Below are 25,965 nucleotides of genomic sequence, written 5' to 3' on the forward strand. Positions count from 1 at the left end.
GGTTAAGAACTTTGCTTCAGGATGAGAACAAAAATTGTGCTCTGGCGGCCCGGCAGCAGCAGGAGGCCCCATTAGCTAAAGTGGTGCTTCAGGTTAAGAACAGTTTCAGGTTAAGTACGCACCTCCGGAATGAATTAAGTACTTACCCTGAGGTACCACTGTATGGTGTGGATGTGGCCTAATCTAGGAGACCAGGGTCAGGGCTGGCTCGAGATGTTTTGTCACTGTAGGCAAAATGCTCCAATGTCTCCCGCCGCCGCTGCCACATATGTGTCCTCGCCCCCTCCCTGCCCATTCTGTTGTGCCTGTGCTGCTGCCAACCCTGTCACAGCAACTGTATCCTCACCTGTGGTTGTGCCTGCACTGCTGCCACAATACAGCAGCAGTGAAGAGGGTAACGGCACTGTATCGGTGGTGTGGGAAGCCTTGGGGGGGGGGGCTGGGGGCTGGCAGTGGTGCAACAGAAGGGGCCTGAAGCCATCTCCCGTGCCTGAAGCAAATGGCTTCACCTTGCCACCCCTCCTTGAAATAGGACGCTCAATAAGTCATCCCTGCCTACCTCTCCTGCCACACATAAGAGTTCTGGCTTGAGAGATAAGGGAGGCATATGACCAGGCTCTCCAGAGAGCTGGGCTCTATTGATATCTAGAGCAAGAAAATTTCAGAACAAGATATTGGTTGGGTGTTTTTCTGTTTTGGGGTTTTTTGTTTTTTTTAAATGAAGCTGATCATGACTGGTTATCCTTTTCTGGGCATGGGAATGAATGTCTGCTACAGAAATAAGAGCTCAATCAGGTTGTGAAGGCCAGCAGATAAAAGGATTCTTTGTTAAGTAGACACCAGCATTCAGGGGGACGAGGTTAACCTGGGGATCATATGAGCAACTGGGTGTTTCTACTTGGATGCATTTTCAGAGGAAACGAAACCAAGTCACAAAAGGCCTGTAAGGCCTGGACTTAAATAAGTAATAATTATATGTTTTGCAGGGTTGGACAACATTATTTAGAGGTGGTTTCACCAACCGGGTGCCCTTCAGATGTTTTGGACTACAATTTCATATAAATTGGCCAGAGATGATCTTAGGCAACGCACTGCAGGTGCTGGGTACCAGTATGATCTAGGCTTAACCTCAAATGACATGCTAGGACAGATGCAGAGGAGGGTGACTAAGATGATCAAAGGTCTGGAAACCAAGCCTTGTGAGGAAAGGTTGAGGAAGATGGGTATGTTTAGCCTGGAGAAGGCAGTGAAGGGATAGGATAGGATACCTGTCTTGAAATACCTGAAGGGGCTGTCACATAGAAGATGGAGCAAGCTTGTTTTCTGTTGCTCAAACCAATGCATTCCGGTTACAATAAAGGAGATTCCAAATAAACATTAGGAAGAACTTTCTGAAGGCAAGAGCTGTTGGACAATGTAAGGGACTACCTCAGAAAGTGGTGGACTATCCTTCATGGGAGTCTTTTAAAAAAAAAAAAAACAGAGGTTGGGTGACCATCGATCAGCGATTCTTTCCTTGTGATTTCTCTGCTGCAGGGGTTTGGAGAAGAGGTGCCTTGGGGTCCCTTCCAACCATGGGCGTAGCCAGGATTTTTGATAGGTGGGGGTCAGAACCTCATTTTGCTATGTATTTTTATTGATTTTTTAATTGGGGGCAGCTGCCCCTCCCTGTCCCCCCTTGGCTACGCCCATGCTTACAACTCTACAATTCCAAGCTCTCTAGAGGCCCGCTGCGCCCCGACCCCTGTGCTCCCACCTCATTCTGCAGCTCCACGTGGGCTTATAAAAAGGGGAAGGAACGGGCTGCCAATCGCCAGCCGCGCAAGGCGCAACTAGAGGCGGGGTTTCCCCAGGCCCCGCCCCTGAAGCACCTGCCTCGGTTCCCACCGCGGAGGCAGGCGAAGCGCGCCTTCCCTCCGCTCTGGCCCCGCTGCAGTCGTGCTTGGCGAGGCGGGAGAGTGGCCGCGCCGCCGGGGGAGCCGACGCCGCTAGAGGGCAGGGGCGGCACCCGCACGTCGGGCAGGCAGCGCCTTTCCGCTTTTGACTCACCCCTTCGGCTTGGGCTCTCCTCTCTTTCTCGCACACCCACCTACGCACGCAGACAGGGTAGGCAAAACCACGAGCCGAGGACAGCGACGAAGCCCTGGCCGGATAAGCAGCGGCGGCAGAGGTGAGTTTAGGGGCTGTTGGCTCCGTGCGCCCTGGGCGCGGCGGGCCCGGTACCTCAGACGCTTCGGACAAGTGCACTTAACTCTCACATTGCCAAAAAGGCGGGGGGGCCGTGAGGGCTTTGCGCACGCGCCGACGCCCCCTCCTAACTTTTGCGCGCGGACCTTCCTCCTGCGCAGGACCCCCCAGATATCTGGCCAGCTCGCTTGTTTGGTGGGTGTTCTTGCGCTCGGGGAAGAAAAAGAGGTTGCGCTGCACTAATTGGCTGGTTGGGGCTTCCAGGGCAAAAGAATAAGGGGCTTAGAGAAAGGTACCGTTGTCCCTTCCTCTTCCCCCATCTCCTTTTTTTAAGTCAAGGATCTGAAGACAGAAAACAAGTGTGCCTCTGAGCATGCACGGTCTGCAGACACCTCTAGCCCTAGCTTTGTCCACGTCTCCTCACAAAACTCTGCGGAGTAGGGGAGGAAGGCTTTGATCCTTGCATCTTTTAGTAGCCCAGGTGGATCTCCTTGGCAGCTGATGGAATGTAGCTGGGGAGATTTTTCTTTTGTGAACTGTGGAAGATGAGGGGCATGCTTTCAAAACGTTTCAGACGTGTTGAGATTATTTTTGTGTTATGAAATACACACAGAGACATATGTACATGTGTGTGTATGTGTTCATATATATTTACACACACACAAAAAATGTATAACACCCAGTAGAGTCCTATGCAGCACTCAGAAGAAAGGATCCCTGTGTCTTCAATGGAGCTTACAGCCAGCAAGCTGAGCATTAAGATTGCGATGAAATTTGTCTCCATACTAAATTCTGAATCTTGGCCATTATCTGATGCTATTATGGTAATTGCTCAAATCAAATAAACATTAAGGTTGTTGGTTGAGTTTAAGAACTTGTTTGATGAAATCTGCATGCTCTTGCATAGGAGCAGAAGAACGGCCCTGGTCCTTCCGAAAGGGGAAAAAAGAACATTCTTGGTTGGTTCTTCCGTGGTGCATTTGAGGCATTCTCTCCTGCGTGAGAATGAAAGCAGAACCACCTCTCCTAAGATGGCACTGACTCTTCTTATAATTCACATTGAAAAATAATGTCTCTCTAAATAATATGTTAACAAAGTTTCTTTTTAATTGACTTTAAAAAGTTTTCAGTCAAGCCAATTGATTAAAAATTTATAGTGCTTAGGATGTTTCTTTGCCTCTGAGCATATCCAGAGTGTTCTTCCTTTCTAATGAGCAACCGCCAAAGAATCCTGGGAACTGTAGTTTAATCATTACAGAGCTACAATAGCCAGGACCCTTAACAAATTACAGTTCCCAGGGTGTGGGTGTGCACTTTAAATGTATGGTGGGTACATAGACTACAAGCAGAAGCTCTGTTGGGAAGATATAGGGTAGATTTCAGGCAGTCTTCAATCCTGGCATCTCCCTGTTCAGTCTCTCCTCTGGGTCAATTGTATATGTAAATGTCCCTTATTTCAGAGTGCTTTATTTAAACAAAGATTTAGTCGATTGATCAAATGTTTGCATGAATAACTTTGAAGAAAAAAGCATGAAGTCTTCTTTTTAGATTTATGCCTTCAAATGTTTTGTATGGCAGCACTTCTTTTTAACTGGTCAAAACTTAACCGTACAGTCATATGCAGTAGGGATAGGGAACCTGTGGCCCACCAGATGTTATTGGACTCCAGCTCCCATCAGCCCCAGCCAGTGGCAGGGATGATGGGAGTTGTAGTGCAGCAACATCTTGAAAGCTGCAACTTCCCCATCCGTGCTATACAGCATATTCAGAAGTCCCACTGTGTTGAGTAAGACTTACTTCCCAGTAAGGAGGGGTGCTAAGGTTATAGCCTACATCAACTGGGCATGTAACAGGTAAACATGGCAGACATCCTACTCTGATTATTAGTACAGACATTGATCATATAGAGAGAGGGAGGGTTGAATCCAACTAAATTCTGCTTGACCTATTGAAATTAATAGATCTGTGGTTGAATTAGGTCTTCTCCAAGTACATATAATGTTGAATACAACTCAGAGATGTCGTAGCTGAAAACCCTTAATCTCGGTGCAGAAGATGCCAGTGGTTATTTCAGAGATATGCACTCTGCACACCCTCAGAGGCACAGCTCAGCATTGTTTCATGTGGTTAAATCGTTTTGGCCAATAAGTCATGAGTGGGGGGAGGGACGCTATGACTTAGTGGTAGAGCACTTCCTTTGCTTGCACTTGGTCTCAGGTTCAATCATTGGCATCGCCAGTTTTTTAAAAGGGCCTGGTGGCAAATGATAGGAAAGTCCTCTGCCTCGGATGAGATTAGACTAGAGAGTTTCTGGCAATATTAGGCAAGAAAGGCAACCAGCCTTGCCTGCAGTAAGGCAGCATCCTACATTATGCTATATCCATGAAAATACTGGGATTACTTTTGGGTGTTAGTGAATCGCTGCTTCTTGCCTCTGGGTTGATGTCCAGAACTTTCAGGAAACTGTCGTTTATTAAGCAGTGGGGCTTTGCAAATGCATTAACAGATGCATTAACAAATGAGCAGCTCATTGTTACCATTTCAGCGGCAACCCTGAGGTACAGGTGCTTCCCATTATTGGCAGCAGGGGAGGGCGGAAAAACCCCGAATGGTCACCGTGAAGCATATTCCATAATTCACAATTGATATGCCCTCTTGCTCTCTGTTTACATTTGGTTTTTCTAGGAGTGAAAGGGAGTGACTGTTCTGACGGGCTGCATCTGTTGACCAATCTGTGCTGTAATCTGTTCAATATGGCACTGTTCATTTCCCTTTTTAAACTTCATTTCCTTTTGGTGTTGCAGTCTCTGCGTTTTGTAAGCCTACAGATATTGAGCGTGTCTCTAAACTACAGCGGAGAAAGGGTTTTTAATTTATTTTTTTTGTAATGCTTTTGTTAAGAGAAGGTGGGAAATTAGCCAACTGCAGCCAAAGTGTTCATTTTCAGAATAAAGAACAGTGTTTCATGGAGGCTGCTGATTGTCTGAACAAAATGTGCTCCTAGCCTTTCAAGACCATAGTTCTTATTGCTGAAAACAAGTCTTTCTTTCCTGAATGGAAATGATTTCCAAGAGCTATTTCAAGTTTGACAATTTTTCTCTCTACACTGCTGGCATTGATTTACAAGGCTGTCTGCCACTGGAAACAACAAGAAGCAAAGAATCATAGAATTGGAAGGGACTACGAGGGTCATCTAGTCCAACCCCTTGCAATGCAGAAATGCATGATTAAGAGTCTCATGCTTTTACCAACTAAGAGTCTTATAGCACCTTTAAAGACTAACAGACTTATTATGCCATAAGCACTGTAGGATGTTGGCTATTTGCAGTATGGTAGCGCTGCAGAGAGCTTGCTGGGGAGACCATGCATTAAAAAGGGACTCAAAAAGTACTTAAAGAAGGTTTTAATAAGAAAAACAAAAACTCTATTTACACTAAATACATCAACAAACAAACATGACCCAACCACCAGCCCATCCCCCCCAGGGTAATGGGAAAGCTAGGTGCTGCTCCTTATATACTACACCCAAATGCTGACACAGCTTAATCAATACAACTCAGCAGCACCTGCTATGTTTCACAGCTGTAAAACTGGGTCTCGTTATTTTGCTCTGGCCCTTGCTCTGGCCCCTAAAAGACATACACATTGAGTGGAACAATGATGAACCTTTACATTTAAAGAAACCATTCAACAGAGGACTACAGTCCACTTCATCAGGTGCTTGAAGTGTGCTTGTTCCCATTCAACAAACCACCTAGAACAGTGGTTCCCAATTAGCTAAGTACTGAATGGGGGTTTTCGGAGTTCATCATTTACTCCGTTCCAAGAAATCTTCATTATGAGCCTGTTTGGATCATAGAATTGTAGAGTTAGAAGAGGCCGCAAGGGTCCTCTAGTCAAATCCCCTGAAATGCAGGAATCTCAATGCATGACAGATGGCCATCCGACCTCTGCTTAAAACCCTCGAAGAAAGGAGAGTCCACAACCTCCCGAGGGAGTCTGTTGCACTGTCAAACAGCTCATGCTGTCAGAAAGTTCTTCCTGATGTTTAGTGAGAGTCTCCTTTCTTGTAACTTGAAGCCATTGGTTCGAGTCCTACCCTACCATGTGACAGCCCTTGAGATATTTGAAGATGGCTGCCATATCTCCTCTCAGTCTCCTATTTTCTAGGCTTAACATATGGTTTCATCAGTCCATGCAACCTATACAGTCAATAAAAGTGGTGCAGGTTCTCAGTGTTCTGAGATGAACTGCCTCATTTGAGTTTGTGCAGGCAAACCACATCTTTGCATATGTAGATTACACATGTGTTCATTTTGGAATTGTAGTTGTACAAACTTCATGTGATTCACAATCTATTTCGTACACATTTCATCTATGCAGGAAGAACTAGGTTTAAGCTTCCTCTTATAGCAATTGCTTTCTCTGAGGGTACTAACAGGAACCCTTCAGCGTGAAATGTGTCCTTTTAAAGAATTTGTAGCTTTTACAGTAAACCAGATGGACAGGTGGTGAGTGATTCATGATGATGTGTTAAGCTTGTGAGGGTTCATGACAAATAACAGAACGAACTTCACCCAGGATATCAGCATGGAGAGGATGTAATACTTGCCAGAACCTGTTTCCAAACGCAAGACTTGACCTCATGTTAGCCAATGTTAACGCAGTGGTTTGCGACTGGGGGCAAAAACTGGCCAAAGCTGTTTTTAGTTCATTGTGGTTCTGATGGTGATATGTTGCTCCCAAGGAACCTGAGATAGAGAATAAGATAGAGATGATAACTGGCTGAGTCAATTCCAGGTTGGTTTGCAAGGTGTTTACAGCAGCCATTGTGAGACTGGTAGATGAAATACACCCACCCACCCACCCACCCACCCACACCTACCTTCATCACCATAGTCTACAAAAAGGATCACATTCCACATCCCTCAGGTCACAGCAGCAGCTTCTGCTACTTCCCAATTCCTTTTAAATGTGGGTTAAGTTGCAAGCTGGACATGTGCTGAAGGATGAGGATGTACCAGGAGACCCCAGGGATTGAACCCGTGACCTTCTGCATGCAAAGCAGATGATCCGGCCATTCAGCCTGTACTATAAAGTGGCTCTTCCCACCAAGCTGAAGGACCGGCGGCAACAGCTGTTAGAAGACCAGACCAACACTAAATTTCTCTAATTAAAACCAACCCTTTGATTGTGGCTAAGTTGCATCAGTTCACAGTCAAAGGATGGAAGTGGTTTATCATTGGGTATTCAGTATCTAGGCACAGTAGATACCCATCAGTATCTATGGAGGTGGGGGGAGGCCCCCACCCACGTGCTCAAACACATCTTGCTGGAGTCTGCAGAGTTCTGAAGTGCACAGTTGTTGGCCCTTCTTCATGCCCACTTCAATATAAGATGATCCAAATTCTTGGGGAAACGTTGCAGGCAAAAAAGGACATGCCCTGTCCTTGCAGCAAGAACTCGTTTGTGGTGCAATATGGCCTTGTCATTGTGCTGTGCAGTATACCGGTAGTTTAGGGTTAAAGATGCACTCCAGGTGTGTAAAGGTTGACTGTGACGGTACTACATGTTATTGAGGAAATGTAGGCTGGTGCTCGTAATGTCTGGCTGGACACAATGAGATGAGACTAGTCCATAACTAGTCACTAGATTCTAGTGTGAAATATTCTATTGGAATATTCTATTCTATTTGGTGTGCGCAATGTAGAGATAATTGGGCAAAACGGCTTCTTCCCTGTTTTAGTATCCCTCCTTCAAATTTTAAATACCTCCCTTTTTAAAAAGCTGTAGTGTAATACGCAAGGTGATTAGAAACCCTTTTATAAAAGCTGAAGCAGGATTAATCATTAAACCAGCTTTTTTTAAAGTGTTTTTTTAAAAAAGAAAAGCAATTGCACAGCACAGTGTCACCTTGACAGCATCCTATTCAGTGTAGGATGGAGAATATGCAGATCTGGTTACAAAACTGCGTGCTTCATACTTGTGGGATAAGTTCCATAATTACTGGTACTTCTTTTTTTTTTTTTAAAGCAGAATAATATAAATCGGTGTTGGAATGTGATAGGGAGTATGTTTTCTTCCATCATGCTCTAGTTCATAAGCCTATTTCTATTATGCGAAGGTGGCTCTTCAGTTCTCATTTTACTGAGTTAGGTTTGCAGTGGTAATACGGTGGTTAAGAGCCTCTGCTTCAAGACAGGAAATTCTAAATAGAAATTTGCTGCCACTGTGAGCCACTGCAGTGGTTAGAGTGGCAGCCTGGGACATGAGAGACCAGGGTTCAAATCCCCACCTGGCCATGAAGCTCACTGGGTGAACTCAGGGGCCAGCCACTGCCTCTTAGCCTAACCTACCTCACAGGGTTGTTGAGGGGATTAGATGAGGAGGGGAGGATACTGCCTTGAGCTGCCAAGTATACTGCCTTGAGCTCTTTGGAGAAAAAAATGGGATACAAATGAAATAAGTAACTAGCTAGCAAGGGGAGGTTTGGGAGAGTTGCCATGGGACCAAAAGTTAATGTTAAGTAATAAAAGTCACGTTCCACCTTATTCCAAGAGCATAAGATGGCATAAATGGTTCTCTCTCTCTCTCTCCCCCGCCAATTCATTGTAATAGCCCTTAAGGTGGGTTTGCCTGAGGCAGAGTAACTGGCTCAATGATGTTACTGGGTAGGCTTCAAGGCGCAGTGGGGATATGAACTTGGGTTTCTATAGTGAGATACTGATTCCCCAGTCTGCAGAAGAATTGCATAAGGTCCCAAGATGGTAATCCATATCCAGTAAATAGCACCACCCCCAGCAGCCCCTCTCCACAAAAATTCCCAGTTTGCAGGTTATAATTCTACAGTGAGGAACCTCTGGGTGCAGCAATAGGAGGGAGAAGAGGAGACACATTTTTTGAGTTAAAGGATTGTGTCTCCCCTTCCAAAGTTTCCTGCTGTCTGCCTCCAGCTCTTCTCCTTCTGATGGAGGTGGTGAAACATGAGCTACCACTAGTGCGGAATTTCTGAAAAGAATCTGTGAATAATGTGTTTTGTGTTGCTGTGTGTGTGATTGTGTTTTCCCGCCCCCCAAGAGCCAGGATGCAATTCTGCAATTACATGGTTTTTAGGGTGTGCATGGGACCAGGGTCAACTGAAGTTGAGTGGACCCTCAAGCTGATAAAGTTCAGGAATTCAGTTTAAAATGCTATAGCGTCATTGCTCCTCTCTTATCCTAAATGAGGGCCAGTTCTCACACAGCAGTGTTCGTGATGCAATAAGTTGCTTTATTCGAAAAAGGCTCTTGCAGATCAGATAAGCCCATCAGTGGGAGCACTGTAGCAACATCTGAAAGGAGGTGCCTGTGTCCCATCAATCCTATTTGGGACTATAATCCAATGTGTCCTTTTCTGGGTTAGGCTATTTTGCAACCTTTCTCTCTCTCTCAATTGACATGTTAATCAGCTTTGACTCTGATATGACATCTTGAATCTTCAGATTGATGATGACAACATTTGCCATTGTTTCTGTGTTCCTAGTTGAGTTTCCACCTCCCCCCTTTTTTTAAAGTAATGCTTTACCTCGCTCCCTGATTACTTGGTTTCTTCAGTAGCTAATTGTGAGAAGTTTGTCAAAGACCCATTGAAAGCCTGAATAAATTACTCCAGCTGGTTCTCCTTTATCCTCTACTTCAACTGGCATTTTAGCAGCCTGAGATACTGTTTATCCTTTGTGCAAGTCTCACAATGGCAACCTTAAGGGGATTTTTCATCTGTGCATGTTCACACAGAAGTGAGTCCCTCTGAATTCAGTGTGTTTTACTCCCAAATGAGCGTCTAGAGGGTTGCAGCCGGACAAATTTAATGTGTGACTTTTTCCTCTCTCCTTTGAGAGAGTGTTATGGCCTTAATCCAGGTGGGGATGGGCGAGGGCCAAAACACCCCTTTCTCTTCCAAATTCTGCCATGCAATGATCATGAACAAGTAGGACAGCTTTGTTGAAGGCCTTGTTCAATTAACCCGCTGTTGAGGATTCAAAGATGGCGAAGAAGAAGGAAGAGTTGGGGCAGGTAGAACCTCGTTGATCCTCGTGGGAAGAAGCAGAAAAGTTTAAATAATGTCCTCTAAGGCTGTGTACTCACTATACCTTTCGAGTACATTCGAAGCACGTTCTTTCCCTCAAAGAATTCTGGGCTTCATACTTTGCCTCTGACAGAGTTACTGTTCCCAGCAACCCATTAGGAACTACAGTGCCCATAATCCTTTGAGGGAACGAAGGTGCTTCAGCTGTGCTTTGAAAGGATAGTGTGCGTGCAGCGATAGTGGAGTCACTGTCTGCTGCCTTTTCCATGGATGCTGAGCCTTTAATGGAATGTGCCCTTCCATTGTTATCTCTGGCAGTTCCAGACAGATGGGTTCGAATGCTTTTCTTTTTAAAAAAGCCACCTTAAAGAGCTTCCAGAAAGGTAAGCATGTTCACAACACCAGAGAGCCTCATGGCACATTAATACTACTGTTTACTATAGCCTGAGATGCAAAAGGGTTGAACACGCTCAAAGAGAGAGAGAGCGTTCAAAGGGCAGGGGAGGCTAAGGCTGCTTCCCACCTCCTTGCCAGAAATATTGGTCCTTGCTCATCAGTGAGCTGCAGTTTTAGTTCGTCTAGTGATTTGGAGCTTGCTTTTTCTTTCTTTCTTTCCATTTCAAAGTCTTCCAAAACTTGAAGGAACCAACTGATTGGATATTTCCTTTCCAGCTAGGTTGTGGTGGTCAGAGTACAGTATAATTTGCTACTTGCACAGTGCTTTTTTCATTGATGGGTAATATGGTGAATAAGGCAGGGCACACTGTAATAAAGTGGCCTGACTCATGGTCAGGAATTGGATTTTCTGGAGGAAAAACCCGAGCAAGTTGTGGTGGGTGGGCTTCAGGTTCAACTTTCTTGTTGCCTCTCATGGCTCTGATTTGGAAACTAACAAGGACAGAATCCCACAGGGGTTAAATTTGGCCCAGAGGTTTCCACTTCCCAATTCCTACTATAATGCAGTCATGACACCAAAGATACCTGCTTCCAGCATTTTTCACATACTAACTATGCCAAAGTTATTTCAACAATGTCTAGACACTTAAAACCATCAACATGCCTCACAACCAGGAGAAGATTTGGTGAACTTCAGCAGTTGACCCCCCCACCACCACCTTGGTTTGCATAGATTTCTGAGTACGTCAGGGAAGAAAAGAGTAATAGAGTACCTAGCACATTTTGCACGAATTCCAAAGAAACGTCTGACTCAAATCATTGAAAGAATTGCTAGGAAATTGGTGGGGGTTATAACCGTGGTTTTGTGTCTGTTAAATGTGGCATATGGAAGCCTTATGGCATGGAGTCATTCATTATATGTTGGTTTATTTTGACATCCTGGAAAATTGTATCTGATTTTTTGCCTTATTAGAATAAACCTGAAAGCATGAACTGTCTTATAAACTTGTTTTTCTTAGGGAGGTAAAACGTTGTACAGTGGTACCTCGGGTTAAGAACTTAATTCGTTCTGGAGGCCTGTTCTTAACCTGAAACTGTTCTTAACCTGAGGTACCACTTTAGCTAATGGGGCCTCCCTCTGCCACTGTGCCACTGCCGCACAATTTCTGTTCTCATCCTGAAGCAAAGTTCTTAAACCGAGGTACTATTTCTGGGTTAGCGATGTCTGTAACCTGAAGCGTCTGTAACCTGAAGCATCTGTAACCCGAGGTACCGCTGTAGTAGCAACTCACTAAAATCAGTGGAAGTATTGCTGCAGATTAAATGCACTGCAGGTTGTAACCATGCAGTCCCAAACTTTGCATACTTATTTGAGTTCAGTTATGTTTAATCTCAAGTAAGAGTGTCTAACATTGTAGCCGTTTCCCTTCCAGCTTTGATTATGGAGAATGCATTGTGTACAAGGTCAACTTTTTCTAAAGGAGATGTATAACTGCAATGTTTAAGTGTTCCTTAGAAAAAAACAGAGCAATTAGTTATGGAGGATCAAGGCAACAGGAAATATGGAAAGTGTGTTTATTCTTTTAATACACACCCACTCACCCACACCCACACAGTTCTTTGTTACCCACCTTGGGTTTATTTCTAAACAAGGAGAAATGGAAACAAAAATATCAATTACAAAAAAAAAATACAGTAAAACAACTAAAGCAAAACAGTGGTCTTGTTTGCCCATCATGATAAATCATAGTTAATGGTTTTCTATGAATGTGGAGGTAGTTTCTACTTTGTTTCTCCCCTAGCATAAGGGGGAAACCCCATGATCCCCAGCTTAATGTTATGTCCACGCCCTGGGATCATGGTTTGTTTCACTCCAAACAAACCACAGTTGGTAAGCCAATATCGAAACGTGGCTTAACAATGTGGTTTGTTTGGAGTGAAACAAATCACACTGCCATCATAATGGTGGAAACAGATGGGAAATAACAAGAGTCACCCAGCATCACAGAACGGCAACAGATGTCTTCATAACAATCACAGCTAGTTCCTAAAAGCATAGGCCCCAAATATCTGAAATATAGCCTCCTTCCCTACAGACCCTCTTGGGTGTTAAGATCAACCGAAGGGGGATCGATTTAGTAGTTCTACCCTAGGATATTTGTGTGTGCGTGTGTGCGCACGCCCCTGAATAATCCTGGCCCCATAGGGCACACCATGTTTTGTTTCCTCAGAGGGGTAGCCATGTTAATCTCTTGCAGCAAAAATAACCAAAGTGCCTTGTGGCACCTGAAGGACTAGCAAGCTTATTTCATGTGCTGTAGGGCGGACTTCCTTTTTATTTGGCTTGAATCTTCCAACATTCAGTTTCACTGGATGTCCTTGAATTCTAGTGTTATAAGAGAGGGAGAAAAAACTCCTCTGTTCACTGCATAATTTTATAAACTTCTATCATGTCACTTCTTACTCTCCTTTTATTTAAATAAAAAGTCCCAAATGCTGCAACTGTTTTTCATAGTGTACACAGTTTTCAAACCATCTTTAGCCTGTCTCCCAGCTTTGTAGCTGGATTAATGGCAGGGGTTGCCATGAAGGAGCTGGGATAATGCTTGCTCCCAGCAGCTTCAAAGTTGGGGCGAAGGCTAGTTTGCTCATCATCCTTACCAGAGGTCAGCATCATAATGAAGTATAATTTATACTTAGGAAGACTAAGAAACATCAAAATGCATGTGCAGTGAAATGTGCATCGTTTAATTTATTTCCCCCAACAATTAGGTTCTTTAAGATTAAAGCCCCAAAGAGTCTAAAGCATTAAAAATTAAGGAGAAGAAGAGAATGATCTTGAAGAACTAGAAAACATTCAGAGTTCTACCCCAAAACGAACTTAATTCAGGTTCAGTTCAGCCAGCCGATATGCCTGGGAACCACTTACAGGAGTTGTTTGAACTAATTTGGTGAACTTTGTTAAACTGAACTAGTTCGTTCCAAGCACTGTATCTGCACAGTAACCCTGTGAGGCTGGTTAGGAGGAGAGTGACTGGCCCAAGGTCATGGCTGAGTGGGGATTTGAACCCTGGTCTCTCAGGTCCTAGTCCAGCACTCTAACCACTACATCACACTGGCTGATTGGTAGAAATAAACTTTTCCCTCTAGTGCCAGTTTTTCAAGCTTTTGGGAGGAATGGAAGGAAGAGAAAACAAAAGACAGTATCAAATTCCAGGCAGGTCAACTTTATGCTAACCTTGCCTTCATTTGCCACAGATTGTGCCTATAAACCAAATTTAAACAAAGTCCAAAGGTGGTTGAAGCTAAACAGCTTTATCTAACTAGCACCAAGCATTTCTTTTTAAACATAGGATTAAGCCTATCTTGGCTGCCATCCGTGTAGGTTAGGCAAACATATTTTATAAGATGATTCTGCTGTTTGGCAACAAAAGATAAAAGCTTTTGCCAAGGTTACAGAAAAGATAAAAGATTTGCCAAGACCTATCTCGGCAAGAGGAGAAAACGGAAACTACATTGCTTTTTATTTATTTAGCTGTTAACTACATTTCTTCACCGCTCACTTGGTAATGCACTCAGGGTGTTGTATGATCCAAAATAATTAGTTTAACAGTCCTGTTGACATGATGCAAAAGGGAGAAGACATGAGGAAGGCAGAGGAAAACTGACAAATGCAGGTACCAACCCTGACAATTTAAAAATCAAAATGAAATCCGACAGGGTTGGGCATAATACTAGCCATGCTTGGGCTGGCATCTGTTCTGCATGCAGAAGGCCCCAGGGACAATCCCCAGGATCTCCATGTAGCATTGGGAAGGATTCCCTGCCCAACATCATGAAGAGCTGCTGCCAGTCAGTGTTGATAATACTGATCTAGATGGACCAAGGATCTGACTCAGTACAGGGCAAGTTCCTAAGTTTCTTTGCAGTGTGCAACCTTTTCATTGATTTTATTGGGCCTGTTTCGAGTATGACTTAATCGGATATCACCCTTACACTTCTATTTTGCAAAGAAGGCTTACCGTATTTTTTGCTCTATAAGACTCACTTTTCCCCTCCTAAAAAGTAAGGGGAAATGTGTGTGTGTGTCTTATGGAGCGAATGCAGGCTGCGCAGCTATCACAGAAGCCAGAACAGCAAGTGGGATTGCTGCTTTCACTGCGCAGCGATCCCTCTTGCTGTTCTGGCTTCTGAGTTTCAGAATATTTTTTTTCTTGTTTTCCTCCTCCAAAAACTAGGTGCGTCTTGTGGTCTGGTGCGTCTTATGGAGTGAAAAATACGGTAATTTGTGTGCTATTGGCAGTCATGTCTTCCTTTTGGTCAATTTGATTTCTCCCAACACCATGTTCTGAGAGTCCAGGTGGGGTGGCCACAAACCTCCTATTTAGTGGCAAACTCTTGTGTTGCTTCTTAAACATTTTCATAACTGCACACGATATAAACAGCAATAAAAACCCTAATCTCTTAAGTGCAAACATATAGCTTTCCCCAAGAGCAAACAGGAAATAAATGACATGTCCGTACTGAGGCAGAGCCCATTTCTCCCAATTGGCTTCACATGCAGAGAGAAGGTACTGAACAGGTGTGGGGAATCTGTGGCCCTCCAGAAGTTCCCAAACTACAACTCCCATCAGCCATGCTCGCTAAGGCTGATGGGAGTTGTAGTTCAGGGAGATCTGGAGGGCCACAGATTCCCCACACCTGGCATACACCATAAGAGGAGCCTGCTGGATCAGTTCAAACGCCCATCTAGTCCAGCATCCTGTTCTCGCAGTGGCCAACCCAATGCCTGCAGGAAACATGGAAGCAGGATACGAGAGCAAGAGCACTTTCGCCTCCTATGGTTTCCAGCAACTGGCATTTTGGGACTGCAGGTGAGGTAGAAAGAAAAAGAGACAGGGCATGCTGAGACACAATTCTTGATGCTTTGCTGTGGAGTGTGTGTTCCAGTTCCGGTCTGAGTGAGACCACCCCTGCCTCCCTTTCGGCTAAGAACCTGCTGTCTGGGACTGTGCTGGGTGGTTAAGCCCCTTTCCCGAAGACTCTATGTCGGCTGGCGTCCGGCTGGTAGTCAGCAGCTGTTTCTGATACATTGCTTTCAAACTACAGTATTACGTGTTTGCCTTGAACGGCATGGATTGTTCATTGAGTTGTTTGGCTTTGCCTTACTTATATGCTGTTGTATGTTTCGATGTGGTTATATTGATTTAAAGGCTATTTGCTAATTTTTGATGCTTTTCTGAACAGTGTGAGTCGCTTTGAGGTCAGTGTTGTTGTAAAAGCATCACACGCAGGGTCAGGCCGCACATTAGCCTCAGTGAGGCAGTTGCCTAAAGCGGCAGCAGGGCACAGCTAGGAGGGGTACCAGATTGAAGGCCCTGAGGAACATGCCTGCCACTGCTTGTTCCTCTCTGGCCACCTTTTTTCTCTTCCACCACCTTCAGCATACCGGGGCTTCCTTGGGCCGCCTCCAGTCACCTCTGGTGGGGGCAAAGTAGGAGGAGTTGAAGGGCAAAAGTGCACCATTTTGTTTTGCCTCAAGTGTCTTGGGCCGGCCGTGGCCATACGCATAGCAAATCAGATTTAGATATGCCAAATCACAAAACACCCCCTTTGATCCTCTTTCATTGTGTCAGAACGACCCCACCCCATGGAGTCTTTCCTTCACTGCCTGGGTCTGGATTGGGCCGTCATGGCTGACACAGAGATGTCAGGCAGATGTCAGGACCCAAGGCCTACAAAAGATATCTTACGCAGGCCCTGAGAGAACATGTTATCTCTGGTACGTGCTAGTTTGCATCTTAACAATGGTAGTTGAACTGTGTTGACAACATGCATTGTATCATGCATGGAGATCTCTGGATGGCGGGGGTGGAATAATTATCTTCCATGCCTTGTGACAGATGGTGACAAAAGGTGGTTTTGCTTCTTCGCTCACTTAAGAAGGACTGCTCAGATCTATTTTTGGTATGCAATATCTGGCTGATCTTTTGAGATTTAATTTATAGGAACATGTAAGTTGCTGCCTCATACTGAGTCAGGTAAAGGGACACCCAGTCGCGAACGACTCTGGGGTTGCAGCGCTCATCTCGCTTTACTGGCTGAGGGAGCCGGCGTTTGTCCGCAGACAGCTTCCGGATCATGTGGCCAGTATGACTAAGCCGCTTCTGGCGAACCAGAGCAGCGCACGGAAATGCCGTTTACCTTCCCGCTGCAGTGGTACCTATTTATCTACTTTCACTTTGACATGCTTTCGAACTGCTAGGTTGGCAGGAGCTGGGACCGAATAACGGGAGCTTACCCCGTCACGGGGATTAGAACTGCTAACCTTCTGATCGGCAAGCCCTAGGCTCTGTGGTTTAGACCACAGCACCACCCGTGTCAGACCACTAGTCTATCTAGCTTAGTATTGTCTACACTGACCGGTAGTGGCTCCTCAAGCTTTTAGATGAGAATCTTTACTAGCATTGCCATCTTAATCAGCGAGCTATGATTTCTATTTGCTCGCCTTACCAGAATTGCAAACCAGGATCCAATTCTGGCCAGGGTCATGGCAAAACGAAATGCAAACCCCTGTGACTTCCTTGTTATCTCTCCCCCCTCCCTTTAAAAGCAACTTGAGTGTGTACATAAGCAGTCCAATATGCACTGCCTGGACTGTAATGATCAAACCTTAAAAGCCTGGGTGTTCAATTGCTAACCCCCCCTCCCCGCCATTCATTCTTTCTAAGCATGACAACAGATATTCAATAGTAAGTCTAGCTAGGAATGTGGTTGTACTTGTTTCTGTGCAATGAGTTAAATGAATTTGAGTTGTTGCATGTTGCAGATGCAGGGCTCTTCTGCCCTTCCTCAGGAGGAATAGCTCCAAATTACCGTATTTTTCGCTCCATAGGGCGCACCTAGTTTTTAGGGGGGGAAATCAAGGAAAAAAATCTTAAACCCGCCCCCCAGCCCCAAAGAGCAGTGTACAGGCTGCGCGCAACCTCTCCCTTCCGGAAGGGTTGCACGCGGCTATGGCACAAGCCAAGACAGCACTGTCTTGGCTTCCTCTTTAGCTGTGCGCAACCTCTCCAGCCAGGAGAGGCTGCACGGGGCTAAAGAAGCCATAGCCCCGTGCAGCCTCTCCCTGCCGGAGGGGTTGCGCGCGGCTATGGCACAAGCCAAGGCAGCCAGCGGGATGGATCCCGCTCACTGTTTTGCCTTCCTCTTTAGCCCTGCGCAGCCTCTCCCTGCCGGGAGAGGCTGCGCAGGGCTAAAGAGGAAGCCATAGCCACGTGCAGCCTCTCCCTGCTGGAGAGGCTGCGCGCGGCTATCCCTGAAGCCTGGAGAGCAAGAGGGGTCGGTGCACACCGATCCCTCTCGCTCTCCAGGCTTCAGTGAAAGCAAAGCGTAGCGTCTGGAGCGTGGAGGGAGCTTTCCCTTTGCGCTTCAGAGGCTGTGCGTTGCTATCGCTGAAGCCAAGGAGCCTGCATTCGCTCCATAGGACGCACACACATTTCCCCTCAATTTTTGGAGGGGGAAAAGTGCATCCTATAGAGCGAAAAATACGGTAGTTTTAAGGGAAGTAGGATGGGTAATGATTGTCACCATGTTAATTTTACCTGCTTCTCTGGAATGGGCTAGAGCAGAGGTAGGCAACCTAAGGCCCGGGGGCCAGATGCGGCCCAATCGCCTTCTCAATCCAGTCTGCAGACGGTCTGGGAATCAGCGTGTTTTTACATGAGTAGAATTTGCCCTTTTTATTTAAAATGCATCTCTGGGCTATTTGTGGGGCCTGTCTGCTGTTTTTACATGAGTAGAATGTGTTCATTTTCTTTTCTTCCAAAATATAGTCCGGCCCACCACATGGTCTGAGGGAGAGTGGACCGGCCCATGGCTGAAAAAAGGTTGCTGACCCCTGGGTTAGAGAGACCCTCGTTGTCAGAATAACCACTTGATTGCAGTAGAGGACTCCTTCAGGAGTAGGGCCCTCTTCTGTCGAAACTTTTAACAGAATACAGGTGGGCCTGTGTTAGGGGGAGGGCAGAAGGCTGTTGCTTGTGAGCTACGAGAGCTGCTGGAACAACATCTTACTAATTTATTTTTAAAAATTCTAGTTCATAAAGAAATATCAAAATGGTTCACAACAACTGTGCATAAAACTGTACAATAAAAAAAAACATATAAAGAGTTGAAACTAGCAATCATGATAACCAAAGATGTATTATTGATTGCCTGCATAAGCCTGGCGAAACAGAAAAGTTTTCAGCAGGTGTTTAAAAAGTTGGCACTGAAGACGCTCGCTGCTTCTCTATTTGCCCATCATTACAGGGCTGAGCCAGTGACAGTAAAGGCTTGGTTTCTTGTTGTCAAATGAGCCTCGGTAAGGACCAAAGATGCTCCTGCAGATGATCTCAGTGATTGAGCTGGGATCTGAGGTTTCAGGCGGTCCCTGCGGTACCCTGGATGTAAGTTGTTCAGGGCTTTGTAAATTAATACAAGGAGCTTGAACCTGGCTGCCAGCTATTACGTTTTGTACCTGATCTTGGTTGTCCGCTGACCTGGACCTCAGACTGCCCCTTGCTTGAGCCTTTGTTGGGACCTCTGCTTGCGTGGAATTGAACCTTGGACTGGCTTTGGATGTTCCTGCTGTCTGTGTCCACGATATCTTTCATTAAGTGAAAGATCTGCTGCAACCTGGGACACATCTAGGACAAGACAGGGCATTTCTTACTCTCTGCAGACAAACTGTAGCTTGGAAACTTGCCTTAATGTTAAGTTTGGATCTCCTTGGTGCAACCTGGCCATTGTGCTCCCATCTCCATGGAAGCAGACAAATTGCCCTCTGCAATATTCATTTCAGCCCAAGAGTATATTATTTTCTTGCAACAGGAAGCAGCCCTGAGCAACTTCCTTGTAATGGTTCCTCTTTTCTTAACATGTGCCTCTCTTAATTCAGGCCAAGCAGTTTGGTAGCTATGGTTCTTTGGAGAAAATTATGTCTAGATGCCCGTGGGCTCTTGGGTGTTTCCTCTTTCGATGTGTGCTGAATGGAAAGTTTGTCCTTAATTTCCTACCTTATCACTGAATCAACATCCATTTGTAACAGCTGGCACGGCTTCTGCCAATACGTCATAGTTAACGGAGGGGACAAGAAAAGAAATAACCTCCTTTCTGCATTTGCTTAAGCGACCTAATTGCTTTTTAGAAAAGCAATGAATTAGTGTTGCAATTCACAAGGAGGTGTGGTGAGAGAGCAGATCTCTACATAGATCTAGTAGTGGCTTCTGTTTTGAAAGGAAGCACTTTGAATTACACTTCCTCCTGTTACTTGGATGCAACCTCTCCTGCACTTTCTGCTAAGCAACATTTGTCTGTGTTTGCAATTGCAGAAAGGAAGGAAATGCTGCTATCTTTTTAATATATAAAATGAACTTTGACAGAAGTTACTCCATATTCTCTCCTGTCTCTTTGTGTCAAGCATTATTTCTTTGGATATTTGTATGCCAACTTTCAGAGCTATACAAACCCACTCCCCGGTTTGTATAATGAATTTTGCTTCAGTTCTAGATTTGTCAGATGTTAAAAAGGGTCTTGCAGCACTACTCGTGTGTGTGTTTCGAGTGACATTGTGTTGTCATGTCAGACCAATCCAAAAGGTTCCTTCCTTCCAGCAGAGGAAGAAGTCTTCTGTTGGAGGACGGGAACTTTTAGACTAATATACTGCTTTGAAGATCTGCAAGAGCTGGTATAAAAAACTTCAAGTTGTAGCCAACTAAGGTATACTCAGAGGAGTTGTTGCTGCTGTCATTTGTCTTTTTTGAAAGACAATGGAGTGCACCTTTGAGGGTGAAGTCAAACAACAGAGTGCACCTTTGGGGGTGAAGTCAAACTGCTGGAGAACCACGGCAGCTTCTGTGGCTGCGGAGACCATTAACTTGTAACTGCTGCCTCCCATGTTGTTTTTGCTGTGTTAGCAGCACCAAAGTGTCCTGTCTGGGGTGCAGGCTTGGGCAGGACGTATGGAGGTCCTGGGCTGCCCAGACAACAATGCCCCCCTGTCTGCCTCACTGATGTGGTCCAAAGCAGAACAATACATTTGGCACCAGCTTGGCTGCAGAAGTTTCCTGAAGGAGGGGTACAACAAGCCACCCAACTCTCTCAGGGACTCTGGATTTGTGCAGGATTTACTCCTTAGCCCTTTCTTCTTCTGAAGATGTCTTGCAAGCCAGCAGGTATGGATTTTTCCTTGAGTTTTACTCCCCAAATCTATCTCATGAATATGCATAGCCTCAAGGCATCCAAGTTTTAGCACCAGAGTTTTCCTTCTCTTAGACAGGATACCTTCCCAGGTTGAGGAGCCATACCTGCCCCTCATTTCCCTGTGCAGCACATGCAAAAACCACCTTCTTGACCATTGGACCTACTCTTGGTCCAGCCCATTGAAATTGGTAGACCTCAGTGAAAAATGTCTACACATTTCAGTGGGTTTTACTCTGAGTAGAATTAACGCTGGATACAGCCCCTTGTAAATAAATCCCAGTGGACCCAGCAAAAAAAGATAGAAGTCCACTGACACTGAAATAGGTCTATTCTCCTTCTCCCCTTCTTCCAACTTCTTCTGTGATGCAGGCACAGCAACAAAGAGACATGTGCCAGTAGCCTGGGGGCAGGACTGAGCTACTCATGTGTGGTCATGGATGTATGTCAAGTGCTATTATGTTCAGTTTGCCCTTGAAATGCAACAATTAAAAACATTTTTTAAAGTGAATATGTGTATATATATAGAAAAAGGGAGAGAGAGTCCTAGTCCAATTCTTTGGATAGTTTCTCAAGCTCCTTAGTAACTAATTTATGTTGGCTATCCTTTGGCAGGTTTATATTCATTAATCTGTTGATAAAGCTTACCATCAGGGCATGCCGCTTGAGTAGGAAGCAAGAGGAACCTGAGACTGTGAAGGAGGGAATGCTGGTTGAAATAAGAGAAATTCCCACTAGTTCTGGTTCAAATCATACATAAGAACTTAAGAGGAGCTGGCTGGATCAGGCCAATGGCCCATTTGCAGACTTCAGGATTTGCTCTCAACATCTACAGCTAAGCATTTGCCACAGAACCCCCCTGCTTTACATGTGTTCCTGGGTATATCTTCCACTGGCTAGACATACACTTGTTTACTCAGAGCACTAGACAAGTTTATTTAGGCTTCAGTAGGTAAACGGAAACCTTGTCATAAAACACTCCCAACACTACTCCGCAGCTAGCTGCTCATTGGAGGAGCAGGCATTAGCTCTGTGGGTGGAGTACATGTCTGGGATGCAGAAGGCCCCGGTTTTAATCCCTGACATCTCTAGGTAGTGATGGGGAAGACTCTTGGCTCTGAAACCTGGGACAGCTGCTGCCAATCAGTGTAGGGAATATTAAGCTAGATCAGAGTTTCCCAGACTTGGGTCTCCAGCTGTTTTTGAACTCCAGTTCCCATCATACCTGACCACTGGCCTTGCTAGCTGGGGATGATGGAAGTTGTAGTCCAAAAACAGCTGGAGACCCAAGTTTGGGAAACCCTGAGCTAGATCAATAAATAGCTGCCTTATACAAGTATACAAGGCCAATCTTCCTATTGTTAGGTGCTCAAAAATAGCACTTTCTTGCTTTCTCTATCCTTCCACTTGCTGTCCTGCAATCTGCTTGTGTTACTTTTGATTGGTTGTTTCTTTAGATTGCGTCATCCACAGGGGGCATATCTTTGTCTCAGCTGCCTCAGTTCAGCAAACACAAGGAGCTTTATTTTCAGCTATTTCCTGGCTTTTCTGAGCAATTTGCCATCAATTTTCCTAATGGAATAGTTAAATTAACTTTTATCACATTATTGCTTAGACCACAGCAGCACAAAGCAAAGTTACAAAATTTAAACCAGATGGCAGCAATTACAAGGATTTACCTTAAAAAACAGAACAATACTCGCTATTTAAAATTGATAATTAGCGAAACGGTTCATTGGATTAAATAAAATTAAAAGCATATATTAAAGCATTTTAAAACACATTCTTAAAATAACAGGCATTACTTATGCAGTGCAAAACATTATAAACTTGTATCAAGGTGCATTTCTCAGGTTTTCAAATCTCCAGGGCAATTTGCAGCAGTAGTACTGTAGCCACATACTTTCCTCTACATAGCAGGTTTTCGTGCAAAGGTTGCAACTGTTTGTTCCACATACTGATTAGTCGCTTTTAGCAAGAAACACAGCTTCCTTTTAGCACCCCAAAATTTGATTTCCTGTGAAAGTGTCATGATTACAACTGGCTGGTTGGCTTGACCAATAAGGAACTTTGAGCAATTCCTCCCTTAATTCCTTTCTACCGAAGCACCAAACTCCTTTGTTGCAGTCAGATAACAAGCATATAAAACTTAATGCTCCTAATGACAGGGAAGCTAATATCAAGCAAGCTTGGCAATGCCTACTTTCCAAGGAAACCTCATTCAGCTTCCAAGGGATCCAGGTGATTCCAGGAACACCTGTTTGAAAGCCACAGGACGGGAGATTCATTACAGTTTAATTTTACGTAGACAACCAGAGGAGTAGGTAAAAAAAATCTTCATTTTATCGAAAGCTGTATTAAATGGACATATGGAAAGGTGAAAGGTAAATCAGGGGCCTGTTATAAATTCCCAACCCCCACCACTTATTCGGCCAAGTTTTAATGTGAAATCTCATCTTATGCATATTTACCTGGAGGTTAGTTCCATTATGTTTAATGGAATGTACTCTCAGGTAATTCTGCACAGGATTGCAGCATTAATAAAAATGAATGCATTTTTGTGCCTGGCTGTTCCTACTGTACATGCACGCATTATCTAATTTTGGCAGAATGTGAGCGCCATCAGTTCTCTGTAAATGGTTTTGTTGAGTATGGAAAAAACCAACCTCTGGCTGTAGCAGCTAGTGGGTGTGGGCCTTTGTCGTGAGACTTGTCAACTGTTCTCCAGTCAGAATGAAATTGGCTGGGTAAACTGTTGCCACGGAAATAGATACCTGTGGTTATTGCTGTGTGCAGGAGGGGTTTGTGTGCTTTTTGAAGTCGGAAAGTTGCTTTGAAAGCATGGGCCCTTTTTATATTGCTTCCCCACCCCTAACTCCCTTACAGTACTTGCAATCAGCAAGGGGCAGAGCATTAGCAAATTGGCTTTTCCTGCAAATGACACTTTGCTGTTACGGAACGCAGCTTCTACCACAGTGCCTTAGTACCATTTATAGCTGCTACCTTTCTCAGCTGCACAACATTTCGATTCTGCAAAACACTTTGGATCCTTATCATTTTGGGGGAGGGGAATTAAAGCAATCTGGTAAAAGAGATTACTGCTGTCCCCATTTTACAGCTAGGGAAAGAAGGCTAAAGGCGACAGTGCCTTTGCCTAACACATAGTGGGGCTGTGGCAGGGACTGTCAGGAGTGTTATCATTTATGTTGCATTTATACCCCATCCAAGGAGCTCAGAGTGGTGTACATGGTTATGCCCTGCCTTATTTAATCCCCTACTCCCTGGAAAAGACCCTGATGTTGGGAAAGATGGAGGGCACAAGGAGAAGGGGATGACAGAGGACGAGATGGTTGGATAATGTTCTTGAAGCTACCAGCATGAGTTTGACCAAACTGCGGGAGGCAGTGGAAGACAGAAGTGCCTGGCGTGCTCTGGTCCATGGGGTCACGAAGAGTCAGACACGACTAAACGACTAAACAACAGCAACATTTAATCCCCACAGCAACCCTGTGAGGTAGAGGTTGGCTGAGAGGCAGTTACTAGTCAGCAAGTGAGCTTCATGGCTGAGTGGAGATTTGAACTCTGGAATCCCAGGTCCTAGTCCAACCACTCTTAACCACTACACTAAACTGGCTCATTTGACCTGGGGCAACACAGGCTCACATGCCCACAGCCATGACATTCACTGGGTGACATGTCTCTTGGCCTGACCTCGTTGTGTGGGAGAGGAACTATGTCCGCTGCCCTGATGGAGTAAGGGTGGAATAAACAATGTCATAAATATAATATGCGGGATAGTGGAATTTAACTTGCAGGGCGAGTGTTGGGCATACAGACTTGCTGGCGATAGTACTTTCAGGAAGAAGTGTTTCTTGTGAGGGTGGGGTAATGGGACAGAGGAGCACCCTGTCAGCAAGCATCAAACTGCTTGTTGTTTCTGTTTTGCTTGAGTTCACAGAAACCTCCACATCTCTTTCAGCTATGTCTAAAAAGGGGAGGCTTTCTAAACTTCTGTTCCGTAAAAGGAGTCCTCAGATCTCTTATCCGTCATCCATATTAAGGTAGATCTGCTATAAATGCCCCCAGATGCTAGTGTTTAAAGCAAATAAGCCAGTGTTTGCTGAACATTCAGCAAGTATTGACCTGGTGTCAGCTAACAGATATAATCTTATAGAAAGATGGCAATCTTAAGTCATTTTAGCACCCGGGGCAGAATGTGCAAAAGGTTCCTCCTCACAATAGCATGCTGGTTAAAGTCAGGAACCTCAGAGGCAGTGTTGGGAGGGTGTTTATGTGCTGTGGAAGCCTGGCCCCTTTCAGACCCCCCCCCCCGAGTTAAAGTCCTCTTTCTCATAGATGGGCAAGGAAAAGCATGTAAGCAATACTTTTATTTCAGGGGTTGCCAGCTTTTGTTATTATTATTATTATAGTTTATTAATTTATATGCTTCTTAACTGGCTTGACACCAGTTTGTGTAATTTCCTTATGTTATATTTCTCTGTTTTGCAGATTACTGGGGGGAAATTACATCCCTCAGGATTGGCAGTCCCTAATGTAGCCCCGTGCAGCTGCCGGACATGTCGCTTGCCTGTGTTGTTAAACATCTTGATTCAGGGGCTAATTTTCAGAGGGCAACTTTTCTCCTTCATCATACAATAAGCTTTTTGGTATCCTTATATGCTTCCTGTATTCTAGAATATGAGAGGTAATGAAAGGCTACCTCACTTTTGAGGACACTGTTTGCAAAGAAGTAGAATTTTAAAATAGGTCACTGGAAACTTAAAAAGGATAATTGGGGTTATTGATTTAAACAGTTGTTAAGATCAGTTGCAAGTTAGCTTTGGCTGCAGAAAAAAAAAATCTATCCATGGGGCATAATGAGGAACCTAGTGATCATGAACAAATTGTGTATCTTAAGCTTGGAAAGGCACAAATTATATTTGACTCCCACACTGGTCCGATAGCCTTCAGTGCACCCTGGGGCTAGCTGGCTTATGAAAATCGTTGTTATGAAAGTAATGTTCTTGCCTGGAACAAATTGTGAAGTTAGTAGGTTGAACAGTTTTTCCGTTTGAG

The 25,965-nt window shown here is 44.7% G+C and overlaps 1 protein-coding gene across 6 annotated transcripts in view; it reads left to right on the forward strand.

Moving 5' to 3' along the window:
- Positions 1-1,869: 1,869 nt before the first annotated feature.
- Positions 1,870-25,965, forward strand: part of ADCY7 (adenylate cyclase 7) — an 85,426-nt gene continuing 61,330 nt past the window's right edge. For all 6 annotated transcript variants that reach the window (XR_014551166.1, XM_083625736.1, XM_083625734.1 and 3 more), the window contains exon 1: positions 1,870-2,170. The gene's annotated coding sequence lies outside the window, so the exon portion shown is untranslated. The remainder of the gene's footprint in view (positions 2,171-25,965) is intronic.

The sequence above is a fragment of the Podarcis filfolensis genome (genome assembly GCF_964270895.1).
Source record: "Podarcis filfolensis genome assembly, chromosome: 8".
NCBI lineage: Eukaryota > Metazoa > Chordata > Lepidosauria > Squamata > Lacertidae > Podarcis > Podarcis filfolensis.